Source organism: Bombina bombina, chromosome 1, assembly GCF_027579735.1.
Source record: "Bombina bombina isolate aBomBom1 chromosome 1, aBomBom1.pri, whole genome shotgun sequence".
Taxonomy (NCBI): Eukaryota; Metazoa; Chordata; class Amphibia; order Anura; family Bombinatoridae; genus Bombina; species Bombina bombina.
In genome coordinates, this window is record NC_069499.1 from 1,377,452,228 (window position 1) to 1,377,475,068 (window position 22,841).

A 22,841-nucleotide genomic window follows, 5' to 3' on the forward strand; every position below is an offset into this window, starting at 1 on the left:
CGGTTTAGGGGTTAATACATTTATTATAGTTGCGGTGGGCTCCGGAGCGGCGGTTTAGGGGTTAATATGTATAGAGTAGCTTGCGGTGGGCTCCGGGAGCGGCGGTTTAGGGGGTAATAACTTTATTTAGTTTGCGGCGGTGTAGGGGGGGTCAGAGTGGTGTTTAGACTCGGGTACCTGTTAGGTGTTAGGTGCAGACAGCTCCCATAGAAATCAATGGATGTCTGTCAGCAGCGAACTTGTACTTTCGCTATGCTCAGACTCCCATTGATTCCTATGATCCGCCGCTCCAGGGGGGCGGATTGAAAACCAGTACGCTGGGCCGTAAAACTGCCGAGCGTACCTGCTAGTTTTTTTCATAGCTAGCAAAAGTAGTGAGAATGTTCCGCACTTGTGCGGAACATCTGGAGTGACGTAAGAATCGATCTGTGTCGGACTGAGTCCGGCGGATCGAAGCTTACGTCACAAAATTCTACTTTTGCCGGTCTCGAGCCTTTGATAACTAAGGCGAATCAGCCTCGCCACAAATACGCTGGAATTCCGCAGCGTATTTGAGGTTGACGGCTTGATAACTAGGCCCCATTATGTTGAAGAATTACCATTGTATGTACAAGACACGATGCAAGTGTTACAAAGACTTGAACATCTATCACTAAATGAATCCACTTGGTTAGTCACCACAGATGTGGAATCTCTTTATACCTCGATCAACCACAGACATGGCCTAAAAGCCATCAAATATTTTCTAGATAGAAATTCAGAGGAAGATAAAGAACATGATAATTTTATCTTGAAACTACTAGAATTAGTATTGAATTACAATTTCTTTACATTTGATGGCCAATTCTTTTTGCAAACCCGAGGAACAGCTATGGGCACTACCTGCGCGCCCACATGCCAACCTGTTCCTTGGGTGGGAGTCAGAATTCGTATTTACTGATGCAAATCAAAACATACAGACTTAATACCAATGGATCAGGTTCATTGATGATATTTTCTTCATCTGGGAAGGCACACATCAAGAATTACAAGAATTCCTTACCCATTTAAATGACAACCAGTTGAACATCAAACTAACACATGAAGAGAGTCAGACTCAAATAAATTTTCTAGATATCACTATCCGAAAAAATACTGAGGGGATGATCAATACAGATCTATTTAGGAAACCTACAGCTACAAACAGTCTCCTGCACAAATCAAGTGCTCATGCCCCAAGTACCATGAAAAGTCTGCCAGTTGGAGAATTTTTAAGACTCCAACGTAACTGCTCTGAAAATGAAACTTTTGAGGTGAGAGCAGCAGAACTTGAGGATAGATTGATTAAGAGGATATAGTAAAAGATCAATTAAAAAGGCGAAACAGAGAGCCAGACACACGCCTCGACAAACTTTACTGTATAAAAGACACAAACAGGGTTCTCAAATACCCAGACTTATGACACATAATGCCCAGACCCCCCAAATTACCAATATAATCAGAAAACACTGGAATATCCTGATGACTGACCCAGCACTTAAAACTACACTAGGTGCTAAACCCTCATTTGGATTCAGGAGGACTAAAAACATAAAAGACATCGTCACCAGTAGCCATTTCCTAAGGAACAAAACTACCACAGCATTCAATCCAGGAGCCCACAAATGTGGAAATTGCAGTACGTGTAAATACATGCGGAACACCGCCACAATCTGAGATCGCTTTGGAAAAGAACATAAAATAACACGTTACATAAGTTGTAACACAGAGAGTGTCATTTATGTACTACGCTGTACTTGTAATTTATATTATGTAGGCATGACGACCAGAAAACTGAGAACTAGATTATGGAACATCTCAGAAACATAAAAAATGCTGCCAAAGACAAAGAGGATCTAAAAAATCTAACTAGTGTAGCAGCACATTTCCTGAGACACCATAATTCTAACCAAAGTGAATTACAATGCTGGGGGATAGAGAAGGTCAGTCTAGGTTTCAGGGGGGGTAATCTCGAGACAGCATTATTGAAATCAGAAAGTAGATGGATATATCTACTGAACTCTGTACAACCATGGGGCCTTAATGAACATAATAATTTATATGTATTTTTGTAATACATCTTTAAATCATCCCCACAAGCAATTAAAGTGAGTGGGTTAGATTAGAATCAAATGAACAATACATTAAAGAATAGAATTTTATAGAGTAACTGTCATACCAAATGATATTCATGTTAAATCACACGAGTTATTTAAGACCTACTGTTATAGTACTATGGGAATACTGGTACAGATTACTTCCAGGAAAATATTTTAAGATACCCATACTAGCTCCATACTAGTAAATGATTATTAAACCATTTAGAGGACTTAACATGACCATAATATTCCTAGAGAATGAGAGATTTGAAAGCAATGAATCATCCTTTTGATTCATCCGATTAATAGTAATCCACTGATAACACTGGGGATTCATCTCTGTAAATTAATTTATTTGATTTAAGTTAGGTTGTAGGGTAATTCACTTATTCTAATTTCCCTTCACCTTGGGCACATATGTTCTCACAAATAGGGACACTTAACACGCTACCGTGCAAACAGTATCTAGAATATACAGATCTGCTTTATCACGCACTACTACACCTAATAATATCTCTCCAACTCACATTTACACTCTTTAGCACTTATGGAATAACACTAGGTATTTTTTCTTTATTTAACCACATTTTTTATTAGTAATTATAAAATTTAATGTCACATGAATTTTTACACATTGCACTCAGTCTTCACAACACACATACTTTAGTTTGTATAATAAAATTTACACACACGGATGATTCTGTTCAACTTAATATTTTATTTCACGATACTTTATTTTTATATAAAACTCCAATTGATGTACTGATTTTTAGAGAGTTCATTTCTAAAATAAGAGGATTAATTACACCCATTGATTTTATGACAGTACATACTATATATATGGCTAAACTCATAACTGCTGACTTTCAAAAGCAAATCGTGCGTGCTAGATGGAGACAAGGCAGGTTTACTCCAAATATAAACTTATCAATATACTTGGGTCCGTACAAATGTCTAAGACAATTTTTAGTAACTCTCTGAGGTTGAAAGGTGGTACTCTGATTATAAGTTCACCGGATATTTATATTATGGCAACCTAATAACAGTATAGTATACATTTACTGACTTATATGATATTGCATATGTTCAGTTTGAATTTTTTTTATTCTTGCTATATGAGAACGGATTCTAATAACAGAGATCCTCTATATAATACAGGTAGACACACTGGCAGCTACGTAACTAATCTCCTGCCATTGGTCCTTACTGATGCCTATCATATAACTACTATTACAGCTTGTCTAACCTATCAGAACGAAGTTAGGGTGGGACTTCCGGTTAGCAGGATATATAACTCCAAAGAATCGGCGGCTCGCTGCCTTTGATAAAGCCCTATTGGGCGAAACGCATCAGGGGAGAGTAGTGGATTCGTTCACACTCTGTCTTTATGTTATTTTAAATAGCCTGGTACGATTATGATGTTTTTGCACTAAACACACACCTTAGTTAATTTGTTGCTGGTCGGGGTTGTGCCAGACCTAGCATAGCTGATACACATGCTCTCATTATCGAACCTGTTATAATAGCAGGTTACAACTGACAGGTTAACTAAGTGAAAAAGCAGTATAACGGCAGGTCTATAGTATAGACCGTGTTAAACAGTAACAGTGTATACAGTATTGCTCGCAATATGATAGAAGTACCAATAGGTGACACTATTTTCTCTGAATACTAGAAGTGGAAGCGCTGTTCCATTTTTTTGTACATGGTTTATGTAACCCGAGTTTAGATTGTACCAGACTGAGCACAGCGGGTTTGAGTGAGTTACCGCATCTCAAACTTGTATACCGCAAGGCAGAAGCAATTGATTTGAATTGGAACCTGTTCACTTAAAATTATAAGATACTTATCGGACTCAAATTGACTATATGTGACTTTATTGTTTTAGATCTTAACCTTATAGTAGATTTGAAGACGCCAACGGATACTATTTAGCTAACAATGGTTTATACGAATTGATTCACTCTCATAGTGGAAGTTACTATACTTCCGATTACGGAGGAGTGCTGCTATAGAACAGTATATTTAAACCACATAGACCGCATAAGAAGTTAGCGAAGGAGTTGGCTGCTGAAATTTACATAGAATGTGAACTGAGTATTTACAATGTGATTGAAATGATTGATATGTGGACTAGTTAACCCTTCATTTAGTGAGGGTGTATAATAATTCACATTTCCCTTTACGATACTATCTCGGCCCCTTAGCTCGTATAACTTATTAGAAGGTATTCGCTTTAAACAGATATTACGATCATGCTGCACATAAGCCTGATCTAGGACGCTCTGCATACAAGAGAATAATGATTCTCTGACATGTGACATAGTCACTAATCCATTACATTGTTACTACTAGATACATGTGAATACACGCAGTATACTATCTGATAGCAGAAGCCCATTGATCCAGCTTTATCCAGCTAATTATATAAGCTTGATTCTACTCAATATTCCAGTAAGTGAAGATACTTCACAGGTTGATGCTGATTGAAGTTAACGCATTGTCCGCTTTGTAATATAGTAATATTGAGCACCCAAGACGTATCACATCTAATACAGGTTCCAGCTTTTCTATGGTGATTATATGGGTATACTGATAGATCCCTATGCGGTACAGCACTATCTTGTAAGATTTGCAAAACACATTTCCATGTATATAACGCTGTTTCCAACACTTTGATCAGAGTTAAGAGTGATCAGAATAAAATAGATTCTGGTCACATTAAAGTCACTGACTAAAGTCACCTTGAGACCTATTGAGTTATATTACTGTACTTACTAGCAAACACCCAGCCACAGAGTGTAATACTAGATATTAGGGCTATCAGCCCATTATTTATTAGCATCTGAACTATAGACTCTACAATTGAGACAGACACTCTGGTAACTGACCGAAACTGACTGACACACTGCAGTTATCCATTATTTAACCCTAAGATACAAATCTGATTCTTGAATATTTGTGATATTTGTTGTAACATCACTTTGCTGGGAAATCTTTCCCTCTATTGATCGTGTGTGGTTTAGATATTAGAATTAAGTAACCAAGGAGAATCTCACTTTTAGATCACTAGTAATACGGTGACATTGAGGCCGAATCTTAATATTATGTGAGCTAATTTATTCAGTATTCGTCATAATTCTACCGGTGCAACTTTTAATTTTGTATGTCATTTAACCCAACAATTTTGGTTTTTTTAATTTTACTAATAAAAGTTATATTTTATTTATCCTGTTAGTGCTAATCCCACCATTTAGTCAGGGCATAGAGTGCTCTTTATGCATATTTTGGAATATGGTTGTTTTCTTATAACCATTTCCTTATGTGTTTAAGCATTACCAGTTTGTTGCTCTTCCGTTTGGCCTAGCAACAGCTCCAAGGATCTTTTCAAAGGTTCTCGATGCCCTTCTCTCTGTAATCAGAGAACAGGGTATTGCGCTATTTCCTTATTTGGACGATATCCTGGTACTTGCTCAGTCTTTACATTCTGCAGAATCTCATACGAATCAACTTGTGTTGTTTCTTCAAAGACATGGTTGGAGGATCAATTTACCAAAGAGTAACTGGATACCTCAGACAAGGGTAACCTTTTTGGGTTTCCAAATAGATTCAGTGTCCATGACTTTGTCTCTAACAGAAAAGAGACGTCTGAAATTAGTTTCAGCTTGTCGAAACCTTCAGTCTCATTCATTCCCTTCGGTAGCTTTGTGCATGGAAATTCTAGGTCTCATGACTGCTGCATCGGACGCGATCCCTTTTGCTCGTTTTCACATGAGACCTCTCCAGCTTTGTATGCTGAACCAATGGTGCAGGGATTATACAAAGATATCACAATTAATATCCTTAAATCCCAATGTTCGATCTTCTCTGACTTGGTGGTTGGATCACCATCGTTTAATTCAAGGGGCCTCTTTTGTTCGTCCAACCTGGACTGTGATCTCAACAGATGCGAGTCTTTCAGGTTGGGGAGCTGTATGGGGATCTCTGACAGCGCAGGAGGTTTGGGAATCTCAGGAGGCGAGATTACCAATCAACATTTTGGAACTCTGTGCGATTTTCAGAGCTCTTCAGTTCTGGCCTCTTCTGAAGAGAGAACCGTTTGTTTTCAGACAGACAATGTCACAACCGTGGCATATGTCAATCATCAAGGGGGGACTCACAGTCCTCAGGCTATGAAAGAAGTATCTCGGATACTTGTATGGGCGGAATCCAGCTCCTGTCTAATTTCTGCGGTTCACATCCCAGGTATAGACAATTGGGAAGCGGATTATCTCAATCGCCAGACGTTACATCCGGGCGAATGGTCTCTTCACCCAGAGGTATTTCTTCAGATTTTTCAAATCTGGGGACTTCCAGAAATAGATCTGATGGCCTCTCATCTAAACAAGAATTTTCCCAGGTATCTGTCCAGATCCAGGGATCCTCAGGCGGAAGCGGTGGACGCGTTGTCACTTCCTTGGAATTATCAACCTGCTTATATCTTTCCGCCTCTAGTTCTTCTTCCAAAAGTGATTTCCAAAATCCTAATGGAGCGTTCGTTTGTACTGCTGGTGGCTCCAGCATGGCCACACAGGTTTTGGTATGCGGATCTCGCTCGGATGGCCAGTTGCCAACCTTGGACACTTCCGTTAAGGCCAGACCTTCTATCTCAAGGCCCATTTTTCCATCAGGATCTCAAATCATTACATTTGAAGGTATGGAGATTGAACGCTTGATTCTCAGTCATAGAGGTTTCTCTGATTCAGTGATTAATACTATGTTACAGGCTCGTAAATCTGTGTCTAGAAAGATCTATTACTGAGTTTGGAAGACTTACATTTCTTTGTGTTCTTCACATAAATTCTCTTGGCATTCTTTTAGAATTCCTAGAATTTTACAGTTTCTTCAGGATGGTTTTGAAAAAGGTTTGTCTGCAAGTTCCTTGAAAGGACAAATCTCTGCTCTTTCTGTACTTTTTCACAGAAAGATTGCTAATCATCCTGATATTCATTGTTTTGTACTGACTTTGGTTCGTATTAAGTCAATTTCTCCTCCTTGGAGTCTTAATTTGGTTCTGAGGGCTTTGCAGGCTCCTCCGTTTGAACCAATGCATTCTCTGGATATTAAATTACTTTCTTGGAAAGTTTTATTCCTTTTGGCCATCTCTTCTACTAGAAGAGTTTCTGAGTTATCTGCTCTTTCTTGTGAATCTCCTTTTCTGATTTTTCATCAGGATAAGGCAGTGTTGCGGACTTCATTTAATTTTTTACCTAAAGTTGTGAATTCTAACAACATTAGTAGAGAAATTGTTGTCCCTTTTTGTGTCCTAATCCTAAGAATTCTCTGGAGAGATCTTTACATTCTCTGGATGTTGTAAGAGCTTTGAAATATTATGTTGAAGCTACTAAAGATTTCAGGAAAACTTCTAGTCTATTTGTTGTCTTTTCTGGTTCTAGGAAAGGTCAGAAGGCTTCTGCCATTTCTTTGGCATCTTGGTTAAAGTCTTTGATTCATCATGCTTATGTGGAGTCGGGTAAATTCCTGCCTCAAAGGATTACGGCTCATTCTACTAGGTCAGTTTTTACTACCTGGGCTTTCAAGAATGAAGCTTCTGTTGATCAGATTTGCAAAGCATCAACTTGGTCTTCTTTGCATACTTTTACTAAATTCTACCATTTTGATGTTTTTTCTTCTTCTGAAGCAGTTTTTGGTAGAAAGGTACTTCAGGCAGCTGTTTCAGTTTGATTCTTCTGCTTATAATTTCAGTTTTTTTCATTTTAAGATTAAAACTTTTTGATTTGGGTTATGGATTATTTTTTCAGCGGAATTGGCTGTCTTTATTTAATCCCTCCCTCTCTAGTGACTCTTGCGTGGAAGTTCCACATCTTGGGTATCTGCTATCCCATACGTCACTAGCTCATGGACTCTTGCCAATTACATGAAAGAAAACATAATTTATGTAAGAACTTACCTGATAAATTCATTTCTTTCATATTGGCAAGAGTCCATGAGGCCCACCCTTTTTGGGGTGGTTATGATTTTTTTGTATAAAGCACAATTATTCCAATTCCTTGTTTGATGCTTTCGCTCCTTTCTTATCACCCCACTTCTTGGCTATTCGTTAAACTGAATTGTGGGTGTGGTGAGGGGTGTATTTATAGGCATTTTGAGGTTTGGGAAACTTTGCCCCTCCTGGTAGGAATGTATATCACATACAGTACGTCACTAGCTAATGGACTGTTGCCAATATGAAAGAAATGAATTTATCAGGTAAGTTCTTACATAAATTATGTTTTTGATGTCTGATCCTACTATTAAAGATACAGTAGGAGAACGACCCTCCATCACTTACAGACGTGCACGTAACATCAAAGACATGATCACTAGTAGCCATCTCCCTAGGCACAAAACTAAGACTGTATTGGCCCCAGGTTCACATAAATGTGGTAATTGCAGCACATGCAAATATATCATCAAATCAGACCATATAACTGACAGGTTTAATACCAGAAATTCCATCAGGAAATATATTAGCTGTCAAACAGGAGGAGTAATATATGCTTTAAAATGTAAATGTGACAAAATGTACGTCGGCATGACGACACAAAAGCTCAGAATCATAGTGATGGAACATCTGCGCAACATAAGGAACGCAGAGAAAGACAAAAAAGGTGGAAAAACTCTAACTAGTGTCGTCTGTCATTTTTCATGTCACCATAAGTCCAATGCAGAAGAACTACTATGCCAAGGCATAGAAAAAGTTAGCCTGAGTATTAGAGGAGGTAACCTTGAGAAAGAACTACTGAAAATAGAAAGTAGATGGATAGACCTACTTAACACAGTACAACCCTATGGACTGAATGAAAACAACAATTTTTATGTCCATCTTTGAAAATGTGCAGTAAAAATAATTTATACCAAGCTGATCATCTACACCTAAAGATGTTTTTATATCTATGACATTTAAAACCCTGGTGTCCATATGGTCATTAAAATCTTTTGTCCATTTGGCCATCATAATTACTTCTTGAATATACCTGGTCTGCTCAACTTTTTTTATCCCTCCCCCCCCCCCCCAAACACATTTGCACCGGTACTTTTAAGTAGATCGTTATAGCACTTACGCTCAGTGTCTTTGTTTTATCACCTTATTGAAACTATTATATGAAGAGGTCACTTTTATGTATACCCATACATTATTCTGTATGATACACAGTCACCTTGTGGTTAATTAATTTAGTTAAATATTCAATACTATATTCACGCATGTATAACTATACATTACCATTCTTCATAGTACACAGTCACTCAGTAGTTAACCAATTTATTTATTACACACATACGCCTAGATTTAGAGTTTTGTCGGTAAAGACCCGCGGTCCTAACGCTGCTTTTTTCTCCAACATAGGTGTGTCCGGTCCACGGCGTCATCCTTACTTGTGGGATATTCTCTTCCCCAACAGGAAATGGCAAAGAGCCCAGCAAAGCTGGTCACATGATCCCTCCTAGGCTCCGCCTACCCCAGTCATTCTCTTTGCCGTTGCACAGGCAACATCTCCACGGAGATGGTTAAGAGTTTTTTGGTGTTTAAATGTAGTTTATTTCCTTCAATCAAGTGTTTGTTATTTTAAAATAGTGCTGGTATGTACTATTTACTCTGAAACAGAAAAGAGATGAAGATTTCTGTTTGTAAGAGGAAGATGTTTTTAGCAAACGTTACTAAAATCGATTGCTGTTTCCACACAGGACTGTTGAGATGAAGTAACTTCAGTTGGGGGAAACAGTTGGCAGACTTTTCTGCTTGAGGTATGACTGGCCACATTTCTAACAAGACTTTGTAATGCTGGAAGGCTGTCATTTTCCCTATGGGGACCGGTAAGCCATTTTCTTAGATTAAGTAAAAGAATAAAGGGCTTCTGGTAGACATTTTTCTGGGCTAAAACGATTACTTTGCTAAACATATTTTGCAGATTATAACTCTTAATAGTTATTATAATCTTGGGGATTGTTTTAAAAAAAACGGCAGGCACTGTATTGGACACCTTTTTCAGATGGGGGCCTTTTCTAGTCATAGGCAGAGCCTCATTTTCGCGCCACTAATGCGCAGTTGTTTTTGGAGAGCAAGGCATGCAGATGCATGTGTGAGGAGCTAAGAACCACTGAAAAAGCTTATAGAAGGCGTCATTTGGTATCGTATTCCCCTCTGGGTTTGGTTGGGTCTCAGCAAAGCAGATACCTGGGACTGTATAGGGGTTAAATGTAAAAACGGCTCCGGTTCCGTTATTTTAAGGGTTAAAGCTTTCAAATTTGGTGTGCAACACTTTCAAGGCTTTAAGACACTGTGGTGAAATTTTGGTGAATTTTGAACATTTCCTTCATACTTTTTCACATATTCAGTAATAAAGTGTGTTCAGTTTAAAATTTAAAGTGACAGTAACGGTTTTATTTTAAAACGTTTTTTGTGCTTTGTTGACAAGTTTAAGCCTGTTTAACATGTCTGAACCATCAGATAAGCGATGTTCTATATGTATGAAAGCCAAGGTTTCTCCCCATTTAAATTTATGTGATGATTGTGCCATAGTGTCCAAACAAAGTAGGGACAATGATGCCACAGATAATGATATTGCCCAAGATGATTCCTCAAATGAGGGGAGTAAGCATGATACTGCATCATCCCCTTCTGTGTCTACACCAGTTTTGCCCACACAAGAGGCCCCTAGTACATCTAGTGCGCCAATACTTATTACCATGCAACAATTAACGGCTGTAATGGATAATTCTATTGCAAACATTTTTATCCAAAATGCCTACTTATCAGAGAAAGCGCAATTGCTCTGTTTTAAACACTGAAGAGCAAGAGGACGCTGATGATAACTGTTCTGACATACCCTCACACCAATCTGAAGGGGCCAGGAGGGAGGTTTTGTCTGAGGGAGAAATTTCAGATTCAGGAAAAATTTCTCAACAAGCTGAACCTGATGTTGTAACATTTAAATTTAAATTAGAACATCTCCGCGCACTGCTTAAGGAGGTATTATCTACTCTGGATGATTGTGACAATGTGGTCATTCCAGAGAAATTATGTAAGATGGACAAGTTCCTAGAGGTTCCGGTGCCCCCCGATGCTTTTCCTATACCCAAGCGGGTGGCGGACATAGTAAATAAGGAGTGGGAAAGGCCCGGCATACCTTTTTGTTCCTCCCCCTATATTTAAAAAATTATTTCCTATAGTCGACCCCAGAAAGGACTTATGGCAGACAGTCCCTAAGGTCGAGGGGGCGGTTTCTACTCTAAACAAACACACTACTATTCCTATAGAAGATAGTTGTGCTTTCAAAGATCCTATGGATAAAAAATTAGAGGGTTTGCTTAAAAAGATGTTTGTTCAGCAAGGTTACCTTCTACAACCAATTTCATGCATTGTTCCTGTCACTACGGCAGCGTGTTTCTGGTTCGAAGAACTAGAAAAGTCGCTCAATAAAGAATCTTCGTATGAGGAGGTTATGGACAGAGTTCAAGCACTTAAATTGGCTAACTCTTTTATTTTAGATGCCGCTTTGCAATTAGCTAGATTAGCGGCGAAAAATTCAGGGTTTACTATCGTGGCGCGCAGAGCGCTTTGGCTAAAGTCTTGGTCAGCGGATGTGTCTTCCAAGACAAAATTGCTTAACATCCCTTTCAAGGGTAAAACACTGTTTGGTCCTGATTTGAAAGAGATTATTTCAGACATCACCGGGGGAAAGGGCCACGCCCACCCTCAGGATAGGTCTTTTAAGGCTAAAAATAAGCCTAATTTTCGTCCCTTTCGCAGAAACGGACCAGCCTCTAATTCTACATCCTCTAAGCAAGAGGGTAATACTTCACAACCCAAACCAGCCTGGAGACCGATGCAAGGCTGGAACAAGGGTAAGCAGGCCAAGAAGCCTGCCACTGCTACCAAAACAGCATGAAGGGATGGCCCCCGATCCGGGACCGGATCTGGTGGGGGGCAGACTTTCTCTCTTTGCTCAGGCTTGGGCAAGAGATGTTCAGGATCCTTGGGCACTAGAAATAGTTTCTCAAGGTTATCTTCTAGAATTCAAGGAGCTACCCCCAAGGGGAAGGTTCCACAAGTCTCAATTATCTTCAAACCAAATAAAGAGACAGGCATTCTTACATTGTGTAGAAGACCTGTTAAAGATGGGAGTAATTCATCCAGTTCCAATAGGAGAACAAGGGATGGGGTTTTACTCCAACCTGTTCATAGTTCCCAAAAAAGAGGGAACATTCAGACCAATTTTAGATCTCAAGATCCTTAACAAATTTCTCAGGGTTCCATCGTTCAAAATGGAAACCATTCGAACGATCCTTCCCACCATCCAGGAAGGTCAATTTATGACCACGGTGGATTTAAAGGATGCGTACCTACATATTCCTATCCACAAGGAACATCATCAGTTCCTAAGGTTCGCTTTTCTGGACAAGCATTACCAGTTTGTGGCACTTCCATTCGGATTAGCCACTGCTCCGAGAATTTTCACAAAGGTACTAGGGTCCCTTCTAGCGGTTCTAAGGCCAAGGGGCATTGCAGTAGTACCTTACTTGGACGACATCCTGATTCAAGCGTCGTCTCTGTCAAAAGCAAAGGCTCATACGGACATCGTCCTAGCCTTTCTCAGATCTCACGGATGGAAAGTGAACAAGGAAAAAAGTTCTCTGTCCCCGTCAACAAGAGTTCCCTTCTTGGGAACAATAATAGATTCCTTAGAAATGAGGATTTTTCTGACAGAGGTCAGAAAATCAAAAATTCTAAGCTCTTGTCAAGTACTTCATTCTGTTCTTCGTCCTTCCATAGCGCAGTGCATGGAAGTAATAGGATTGATGGTTGCAGCAATGGACATAGTTCCTTTTGCACGAATTCATCTAAGACCATTACAACTGTGCATGCTCAGACAGTGGAATGGGGATTATACAGACTTGTCTCCGACGATTCAAGTAGATCAAAGGACCAGAGATTCACTCCGTTGGTGGCTGATCCTGGACAACCTGTCACAGGGAATGAGCTTCCGCAGACCAGAGTGGGTCATTGTCACGACCGACGCCAGTCTGGTGGGCTGGGGCGCGGTCTGGGAACCCCTGAAAGCTCAGGGTCTATGGTCTCGGGAATAATCTCTTCTCCCGATAAACATTCTGGAACTGAGAGCGATATTCAATGGTCTCAAAGCTTGGCCTCAACTAGCAAAGGCCAAATTCATAAGGTTTCAATCAGACAACATGACAACTGTTGCATATATCAACCATCAGGGGGGAACAAGGAGTTCCCTGGCGATGGAGGAAGTGACCAAGATAATTCAATGGGCGGAGGATCACTCCTGCCACTTGTCTGCAATCCACATCCCAGGAGTGGAAAATTGGGAAGCGGATTTTCTGAGTCGTCAGACATTCCATCCGGGGGAGTGGGAACTCCATCCGGAAATCTTTGCCCAAATAACTCAATTATGGGGCATTCCAGACATGGATCTGATGGCCTCTCATCAGAACTTCAAGGTTCCTTGCTACGGGTCCAGATCCAGGGATCCCAAGGCGACTCTAGTAGATGCACTAATAGCGCCTTGGACCTTCAACCTAGCTTATGTATTCCCACCGTTTCCTCTCATTCCCAGGCTGGTAGCCAGGATCAATCAGGAGAGGGCTTCGGTGATCTTGATAGCTCCTGCGTGGCCACGCAGGACTTGGTATGCAGACCTGGTGAATATGTCATCGGCTCCACCATGGAAGCTACCTTTGAGACAGGACCTTCTTGTTCAAGGTCCATTCGAACATCCGAATCTGGTTTCCCTCCAACTGACGGCTTGGAGATTGAACGCTTGATTTTATCAAAGCGTGGGTTTTCAGATTCTGTAATAGATACTCTGATTCAGGCTAGAAAGCCTGTAACTAGAAAAATTTACCATAAAATATGGAAAAAATATATCTGTTGGTGTGAATCTAAAGGATTCCCATGGAACAAGATAAAAATTCCTAAGATTCTATCCTTTCTACAAGAAGGTTTGGAGAAAGGATTATCTGCAAGTTCTCTGAAGGGACAGATCTCTGCTTTATCTGTTTTACTTCACAAAAGGCTGGCAGCTGTGCCAGACGTTCAAGCGTTTGTTCAGGCTCTGGTTAGAATCAAGCCTGTTTACAGACCTTTGACTCCTCCCTGGAGTCTAAATCTAGTTCTTTCAGTACTTCAAGGGGTTCCGTTTGAACCCTTACATTCCGTAGATATTAAGTTATTATCTTGGAAAGTTTTGTTTTTGGTTGCAATTTCTTCTGCTAGAAGAGTTTCAGAGTTATCTGCTCTGCAGTGTTCTTCGCCCTATCTGGTGTTCCATGCAGATAATGTGGTTTTGCGTACTAAGCCTGGTTTTCTTCCGAAAGTTGTTTCCAACAAAAATATTAACCAGGAGATAGTTGTACCTTCTTTGTGTCCGAACCCAGTTTCAAAGAAGGAACGTTTGTTACACAATTTGGACGTAGTCCGTGCTCTAAAATTCTATTTAGAGGCTACTAAAGATTTCAGACAAACATCTTCTTTGTTTGTTGTTTATTCTGGTAAAAGGAGAGGTCAAAAAGCAACTTCTACCTCTCTTTCTTTTTGGCTTAAAAGCATTATCCGATTGGCTTATGAGACTGCCGGACGGCAGCCTCCTGAAAGAATCACAGCTCACTCCACTAGGGCTGTGGCTTCCACATGGGCCTTCAAGAACGAGGCTTCTGTTGACCAGATATGTAAGGCAGCGACTTGGTCTTCACTGCACACTTTTGCCAAATTTTACAAATTTGATACTTTTGCTTCTTCGGAGGCTATTTTTGGGAGAAAGGTTTTGCAAGCCGTGGTGCCTTCCATTTAGGTGACCTGATTTGCTCCCTCCCTTCATCCGTGTCCTAAAGCTTTGGTATTGGTTCCCACAAGTAAGGATGACGCCGTGGACCGGACACACCTATGTTGGAGAAAACAGAATTTATGCTTACCTGATAAATTACTTTCTCCAACGGTGTGTCCGGTCCACGGCCCGCCCTGGTTTTTTTAATCAGGTCTGATGAATTATTTTCTCTAACTACAGTCACCACGGTATCATATGGTTTCTCCTATGCATATTTCCTCCTGTACGTCGGTCGAATGACTGGGGTAGGCGGAGCCTAGGAGGGATCATGTGACCAGCTTTGCTGGGCTCTTTGCCATTTCCTGTTGGGGAAGAGAATATCCCACAAGTAAGGATGACGCCGAGGACCTGACACACCGTTGGAGAAAGTAATTTATCAGGTAAGCATAAATTCTGTTTTTTTTCCAGCGCACCCTTAAGCCAACGCTGGTATTTAGAGTTGTCTGAATGGCTGCGTTAGCCTCATAAAAGGGAGCGTTGAGTATAATTTAGCTCCACTTCAACCCTCAATACTAGCGTTGCTTAAGTCAGCGGTAAGATGGAAAAACGTGCTTGTGCACGATATCCCCATAGGAAACAATGGGGCTGAGCTGGCTGAAAAAAAACCTAACACCTGCAAAAAAGCCGCGTTCAGCTCCTAACGCAGCCCCATTGTTTCCTATGGAAAAATACTTTCTAAGTCTACACCTAACACCCTAACATGTACCCCGAGTCTAAACACCCCTAATCTTACACTTATTAACCCCTAATCTGCCGCCCCCGCTATTGCTGACACCTGCATTATATTATTAACCTCTAATCTGCCGCTCCGGACACCGCCGCAACCTACATTATAGCTATGAACCCCTAATCTACTGCCCCTAACATCGCCGACACCTATATTATATTTATTACCCCCTAATCTGCCCCCCCCGAACGCCGCCGCCACCTATCTACACTTATTAACCCCTAATCTGCTGACCAGACCTCGCCGCCACTATAATAAATGTATTAACCCCTAAACCGCCGCACTCACACTATAATACATTTTATTAACCCCTAATCTGCCCTCCCTAACATCGCCGCCACCTACCTACAATTATTAACCCCTACTCTGCCGCCCCCAACGTCGCCACTACTATAATAAAGTTATTAACCCCTAAGCCTAACCCTAACTCCCCCCTAATAAAATTACTATCATTAAATAAATTAATCCTATTTTAAACTAAATACTTACCTATAAAATAAACCCTAATATAGCTACAATATATCTAATAGTTACATTGTAGCTATTTTAGGATTTATATTTATTTTACAGGCAACTTTCTATTTATTTTAACTAGGTACAATAGCTATTAAATAGTTAACCACTATTTAATAGCTACCTAGTTAAAATAATTACAAAATTACCTGTAAAATAAATCCTAACCTAAGTTACAAATACACCTAACACTACACTATCAATAAATTAATTAAATAAATTACCTACAATTAGCTAAACTAAAATACAATTAAATAGGGACTTCCGGTGGGCGGGCGCAGTGAGTGGAAGCGGAGAAAAGAGCTCCTCTGCTTTCAGCTCCCTAACTTAAAAAAAAACCCCAAAGAGCGCCCCTAAACAAAGCTGAATTCCTTGGCAGGAGACCTTATACCTGCCCGGACACCTAACAGCAAGGGATCGGTCATCGGATCCCCCCGCCGCAGAAGCCGCAAGATAGAGGTGATAGAAAGCGGTTGCGGCTGCAGCCGAGCAGACACGTAGAGACCGTGAGTTGCAGAAAAGTACGCTCAGGAGCCAATCGACAGGCACCCGCTTCTCGGTGAGCGCCAAGACATTCCCCAGAACAACTGTAAGTTCGGGAGGGAGAGCTTGATCAAAGGCGGGAAAAACCGCCATTTTGGCCCCGCTCCAGAGAATACACATTTAGTACGGGCCACAGCACACTTAGTGGACAGTGCAGGGGGGACTGTGTAAACACCTGAAAGCAGGACAAATATAACCCGAAGACTTCAAAAGGGGCAAGATTTTGTACTTAGTACTGAGCGGCTGGATATTAACCCCTTAGGTACTAGCGCAACAGTGCAGTAATCTTGGCGTAACAATCAAGAATTGCCCAGTGACAAACACAAGGCAGGGGAGTCAGACACATAAGGGAAGAGGAGCTTTATCATAGAAAAAAGGAAGCACACAAACTCCCACGCCAAATAAGCGCTTACATAGTGAGAGACTGCTCCAAATAACCAGAAGATCATAGAGGAGTTTCCCCTGCTGAAAGCACAAATTTTCTGGCCTTGGGGGGTTTTCCTTTTTTTTTTTTTTTTTACTGGCAGCCTAGGATACAGACAAAGAGGCACGACTCAACCTGGGGAGAGGTAATCCCTTAACCCAGGACCCCCCAAAGCCACTTTTCTCCTGAGCAACATCATCCATAACAACATGCAGGGCTAGAGGGTGTGGACCCGCCCCCCCCTGCTCACCTACCGCTTACTAAACATCATACTAAACCTAGTTCTAATTTCACTCTGTGGCCTAGAGGGCATTAGACAGGCCCTGTAACCATATAGCAAGATAACCGCAGAAATACAACATAGCTGGTGAACATAGCTGGAGATCTCTTAAGCTGTATGCAAAAATACTACAATTCATACATTAAAAAAACAGGAACAATGGCGAGCAGACTTAAGAATGCCGAAAAGAAAAAAGAATCAAGTGGAGGCTTCTGTGGGGGCTGAAGAAGTGATGAACTCTAACTCTGTGGACACCCACCCAATTGTTTCGCAGATCTCTGCCTTGTTCCTACCAAAGAAAGAACAGTTGCAAACAGGAATGGACTCACTTACAGCAGAGGTAAAATCCTTCAATGGCAGACTAAATCAAGTAGAGCAGAGGGTGGCGGAGGGAGAAACTCGCCATAGAGAAGCTGAAGCTACCATTCAATTATTACAACAGCAGACTGACCGGCTGTGGGCAAAGATTGATGACCTGGAGAACAGGTCGAGAAGAAATAACCTGCGGATAGTGGGTATACCAGAATCACTCCCGGGATCACAGCTAGTGGAGTTTGCAGAAAATACCCTACCAAAGATGCTACATATCCCTCAATCATGTCTTCCATGCACAGTAGAAAGAGCCCACAGAGTGGGGGACCCAAGAAGACAGGGGGAAGGTAACCAACAGCCACGACAGGTCGTGGTAAAGTACCTCAACTTCCAGGCAAAAGTGACAATTCTGCAAGCCTACAGAAAAATCGCTTCTCTGGAATATGAAGGCAAAAATGTATATTTGTTTCAAGATTACTCAGCAGCAGTCGCAGCCAAAAGAAAAGAATTTTCTCCTTGCTCTATCAGTTGTTTGCAGTAAGGCAAAACAGCAGCCCTCCTGTACCCAGCAAGATTGCGACTACACACAACCAACGGTCCACTGTTCTTCGAGTCGCCAAAACAACTCAAGTTGCATCTGCAAAGAGAGAGAGAGCGACAACAAGTACCAGAGCAAGGAAATGCTTCTTCTGATCCGTGAAACTAAGGCCCGAGGCCACAGAAGGAAACAAAGAAAGAGTAAAACACCTTACGGACCTAGGACTTGTTAACTCATATCCTTTGCAAGTGAGGGGGGGGGGAGGGACTTTCTCTCACTGTTGAGAGCACTTTGTGGGTTGTTGAAATTGTTGGAGGGGATAGGAAAGAGGGGGGGAAAATAACTGTTTTATTGCAGGATCTGTTAACTGTTTTATTTAGCATTAGATAGACCACATCCAACCTCGAGGCGCTGCCCCCGGGGAAAAGAGGACGGAGCTTGGTGACTGCAGGAGCGAGTAAGTACAGTGCATTCTGACATATCCAAACAGCTATACACAGCACCTCACACACCGCCACACTGACAAATAGTGATAAGAGCACAAGGCAATCACAATACCCCAGCAACATGAAGATTACCATATGGAACGTAGGGGGGGTAACCTGCCCCATCAAAGAAAGGCGATATTAAGACATCTTAACACCAAGAAAACTAATATAGCAGTATTGGAGGAGACGCACCTCTCACAAATTGAACACCAGAAGCTTAAACAGAGTTGGGTGGGGGAGGTGCTTTACACCCCGTATGAAAGGAAAAGAGCAAGGGGTGTAGCAATCTTATTCCGTAAAGGTTTAAATTACACTATCTCACAGACAGTGACCGACGTGGAGGGTAGATATCTGATGGTCAGGGTACAAATAGATGCACAGCACCTAGTGCTGTGTGGGATATATGGCCCCCAGACGGGGAAAAGACAGTTTTTTAATCACCTCTAAAGCCAGCTCATGCAATTCTCGGACCTCCCCATTATAGTAGGAGGAGATTATAATATAGCTCCACACACGCCAGCTGATGGATTTCATAATCCCAATAGTGACACACATCCAATACAACCATGGAAAGGATCCAAGAGAGAGACATTAATCTTGAAAAACTTTAGAAACACCTTATCTCTGTCAGATGTCTGGAGAGAGAGAAATCCTGAGACGCGAGACTATACATGCTCACACCCCTCTAAAACCACTCTTTCCCGCATAGACTACTTTTTGGTCTCCAAATTGCTGTGCCCCAGGGTTGGGGAGATAAGAATAGATCCCATAACAATATCGGACCATGCCCCAGTCACATTAGAGTTGCGTACTGACACACCCCAGAGGAAGACCAGTAGATGGAACTTTCCTACACATCTGTACCACAATCTAAATCTCCGAAAACACCTGATAGCTGAGTGGCTAGTGTACAAAGACCTTAACATTCAACACATAAATGATATATCACTGTTCTGGGAAGCAGCAAATGCAGTTCTGAGGGGGGTAGTGACAGCGTACGCGATAAAGCTCACTAAAACATTTATTTATTTATTTATTTATTTATATATTTATAAAATATTTTACCAGGAAGGATACATTGAGATTTCTCTCGTTTTCAAGTATGTCCTGGGATCACAAAACATTGCATTGATACAATAGGGTACAATAAAATACAAAAACAATAATAAAAATACACATTATATGCAAACATTTAACATAGAGCAGGTATGAAATATTTAATCAACCATGACAGGAGCATTCTGTTTTGAGATATGTATAGAGGGATCTCTTAAAGGATTTTAGGCTTGGGGAAGTTTTTAAAGTGTGAGGGAGGTCATTCCATAATTGTGGCGCTCTGTAGGAAAAGGAGGATCGAGCTGCTTTTTTTTTGTATTGAGGCAAGCTAAATAATGTGCTGTTATTGGATCGGAGGTTATAGGAGGTGGGAATAGCAGGGGAGAGCATTCTGCTCAGGTAGGGTGGGAGCTTCCCAGAAAGGCTCTTAAAGACAAGGCAGGAAAGATGGAGGGTGCGTCTGGATTCCAGCGACAGCCAGTTTAGTTCTTTTAGCATGTCACAATGGTGGGTCCTGTATATAACGTATTTAGTTTATTAAGGTGAGTTTGCGGAGCAGGTGCATATACTATGTCCCCATAATCCAAGATAGGCATCAGCATTTGCTGTACAATCTTTTCCTTTACTGTAGGGCTGAGGCAAGATTTGTTTCTGTACAGGGCACCTAGTTTTGGATAAAGTTTAGAGGCAATTTTTTCTATGTGGAGTCCAAAAGATAGATTGGGGTCTAACAACATACCTAAGTATTTAAAAGAGTGGACTGCGGTCAGCGTGCAATTGGATTTTGTTTTGATGCGAAGATGGGAATTTTGTAATTTATGTATTTTAGGTCCCGTTCCAAAGATCATTGTGACCGTTTTGTCAATGTTTAGGAAGAGTTTGTTTTTCGAGATCCACTTTTCTACCTCTGTGAACTGGTCTTGGAGCACTGTTTCAAGCTGCAGCAGATCAGATTTGTTTGCATAGATTACCGTGTCGTCTGCGTACATGTGTACAGTTGAGGATTTGCAGACATTAGGCAAATCATTTATAAATAAAGTTAATAGTAGGGGGCCGAGAATGGAACCTTGGGGAACACCACATGTGACTGGGAGAGGGAGTCACTGTTAGAGACAGAGACATATTGTGATCGATCCGATACATATGATTTAAACCAGGTTAACGGGTGATCAGCAATACCAGAGTTTTTTAGTTTGAGAAGTAGTAGGTCATGGTCCACTGTGTCAAAAGCCTTTGCAAAATCAAGGAAAATAGCTCCAGTTAGGTCTCCTTGTTCCATGGCAGTTTGGATGTTGTTGCAAACTTTTAGGAGGGCAGTTGTAGTGGAGTGATTCGGTCTGAAACCTGATTGATCAGGGGTCAGATAGTTTGAAAGTTGATAATACTCGCATAATTGCGTATGGACGCATTTTTCTAGGATTTTTGACAATACAGGGAGCAGTGATATAGGACGATAGTTAGAAACCAAGGTTAACTCCCCACTTTTATGAATAGGCACTACTCTTGCAGTTTTCCAGAGTTTGGGTATGTATCCAGACACCAAGGATTCGTTAATTAGGGTTGCAACAGGCTTAGCAATTGCCGGCGCACTGAGCTTCAACAGCATTGCTGGGATTTGATCAGGTCCTGACTGGTTTTTCATTTTTAGATTATCGAGGTGTTTCTTAATGACATTGAAGGGTACAGGTCTAAAATTGAACTTTTCTATATTGGGTCTTTGCTGTTTTAGTGGGGCCTGATCCACATTTGTAGCTTCAGGATGCGTGCCATTTATTAGTTTGTCAATCAGGGTGGTGGAGCATCCTACAAAATAATTGTTAAAGGCATTTGCTACTTCTAAGGGGAGTTGCAGGTTTTGGTTATCCACATTGACAGTGGAGGGTTGGGAGTGGATTGGTGGATTTTGTAAGTTATTTATGAGTTTCCAAAACTTTCTAGGGTTACATATATTATTGTTCAGATTTTCACAGAAATATTGCGCCTTAGCCAATTTTGTTTGTTTAGTACATATTTTTCGCCAATTTCTATATACACAGTGATCATTCATAGAGCCAGTATGCTTGAACTTTGACCACAATGAATCCCGAAATTGGTACATTTGAATGAGGTCAGCTGTGATCCAATTCAAGTGTGCTCCTTTTACTCTCACCTTACGCAGCGGCGCATGTAAATTCCAAACTTGTAGGAGTTCAGACTGAAAGAATTCAACTGCAGAGTCTAGATCTGGGATTAGGTTTAATCTGTGCCAGGGGAGGTTCTTGATGTCATTTAGAAATGATTGAAGATTAAATTTTTTGAAGGACCTGGTGATTTTAACCTTGGGAGAGGATTTAGTTGCCTTTATTTTGCGCACGCAGTACACTAAGCAGTGGTCACTGAAATTGTTAGGGAGAACACCTGGATTCGGTCGGGAGAAGTGGAGAGAATCCAGTCGAGCAGGGTATGATTATGGCTTTTGATGTTTATGCAAGTTGGGGAGGAGATTAATTGCGTTAGCTGCAAAGATTTAAACAGCGAGCGACAACTGTTATTTTTTGGATTCAGCCAATCGATGTTAAAATCTCCAAAAACCAAAATTTCACTTTTTGGGTTTTGAGTTATGGATTCACTAAGGAGCTGTGCTATGTCCGAAATGGAATGCACAGGGGATCTTGGTGGGCGGTAGATTCCTGCAACAATGATTGATTTACTGCACAGGATCTCAATTTTGCCAGAAAGGAAATCAAAGGTGGCAGGAGAGCTAGATTTTTGTATGGGGGTGAACTTTGTGGAGTTGTCAACATAAATTACAATGCCGCCTCCTCTCTTTGCTCTGTCAATTCTATGGCATGAATACCCAGGTATTGCAATGGCAGAGTCAGGTATTTTTGCAGTTAGCCATGATTCAGAGATAACAATGATTTTTGGCTTGTATTGTAAACACCAAGCTTGCAGTGCATCGATTTTTGGAAATAAG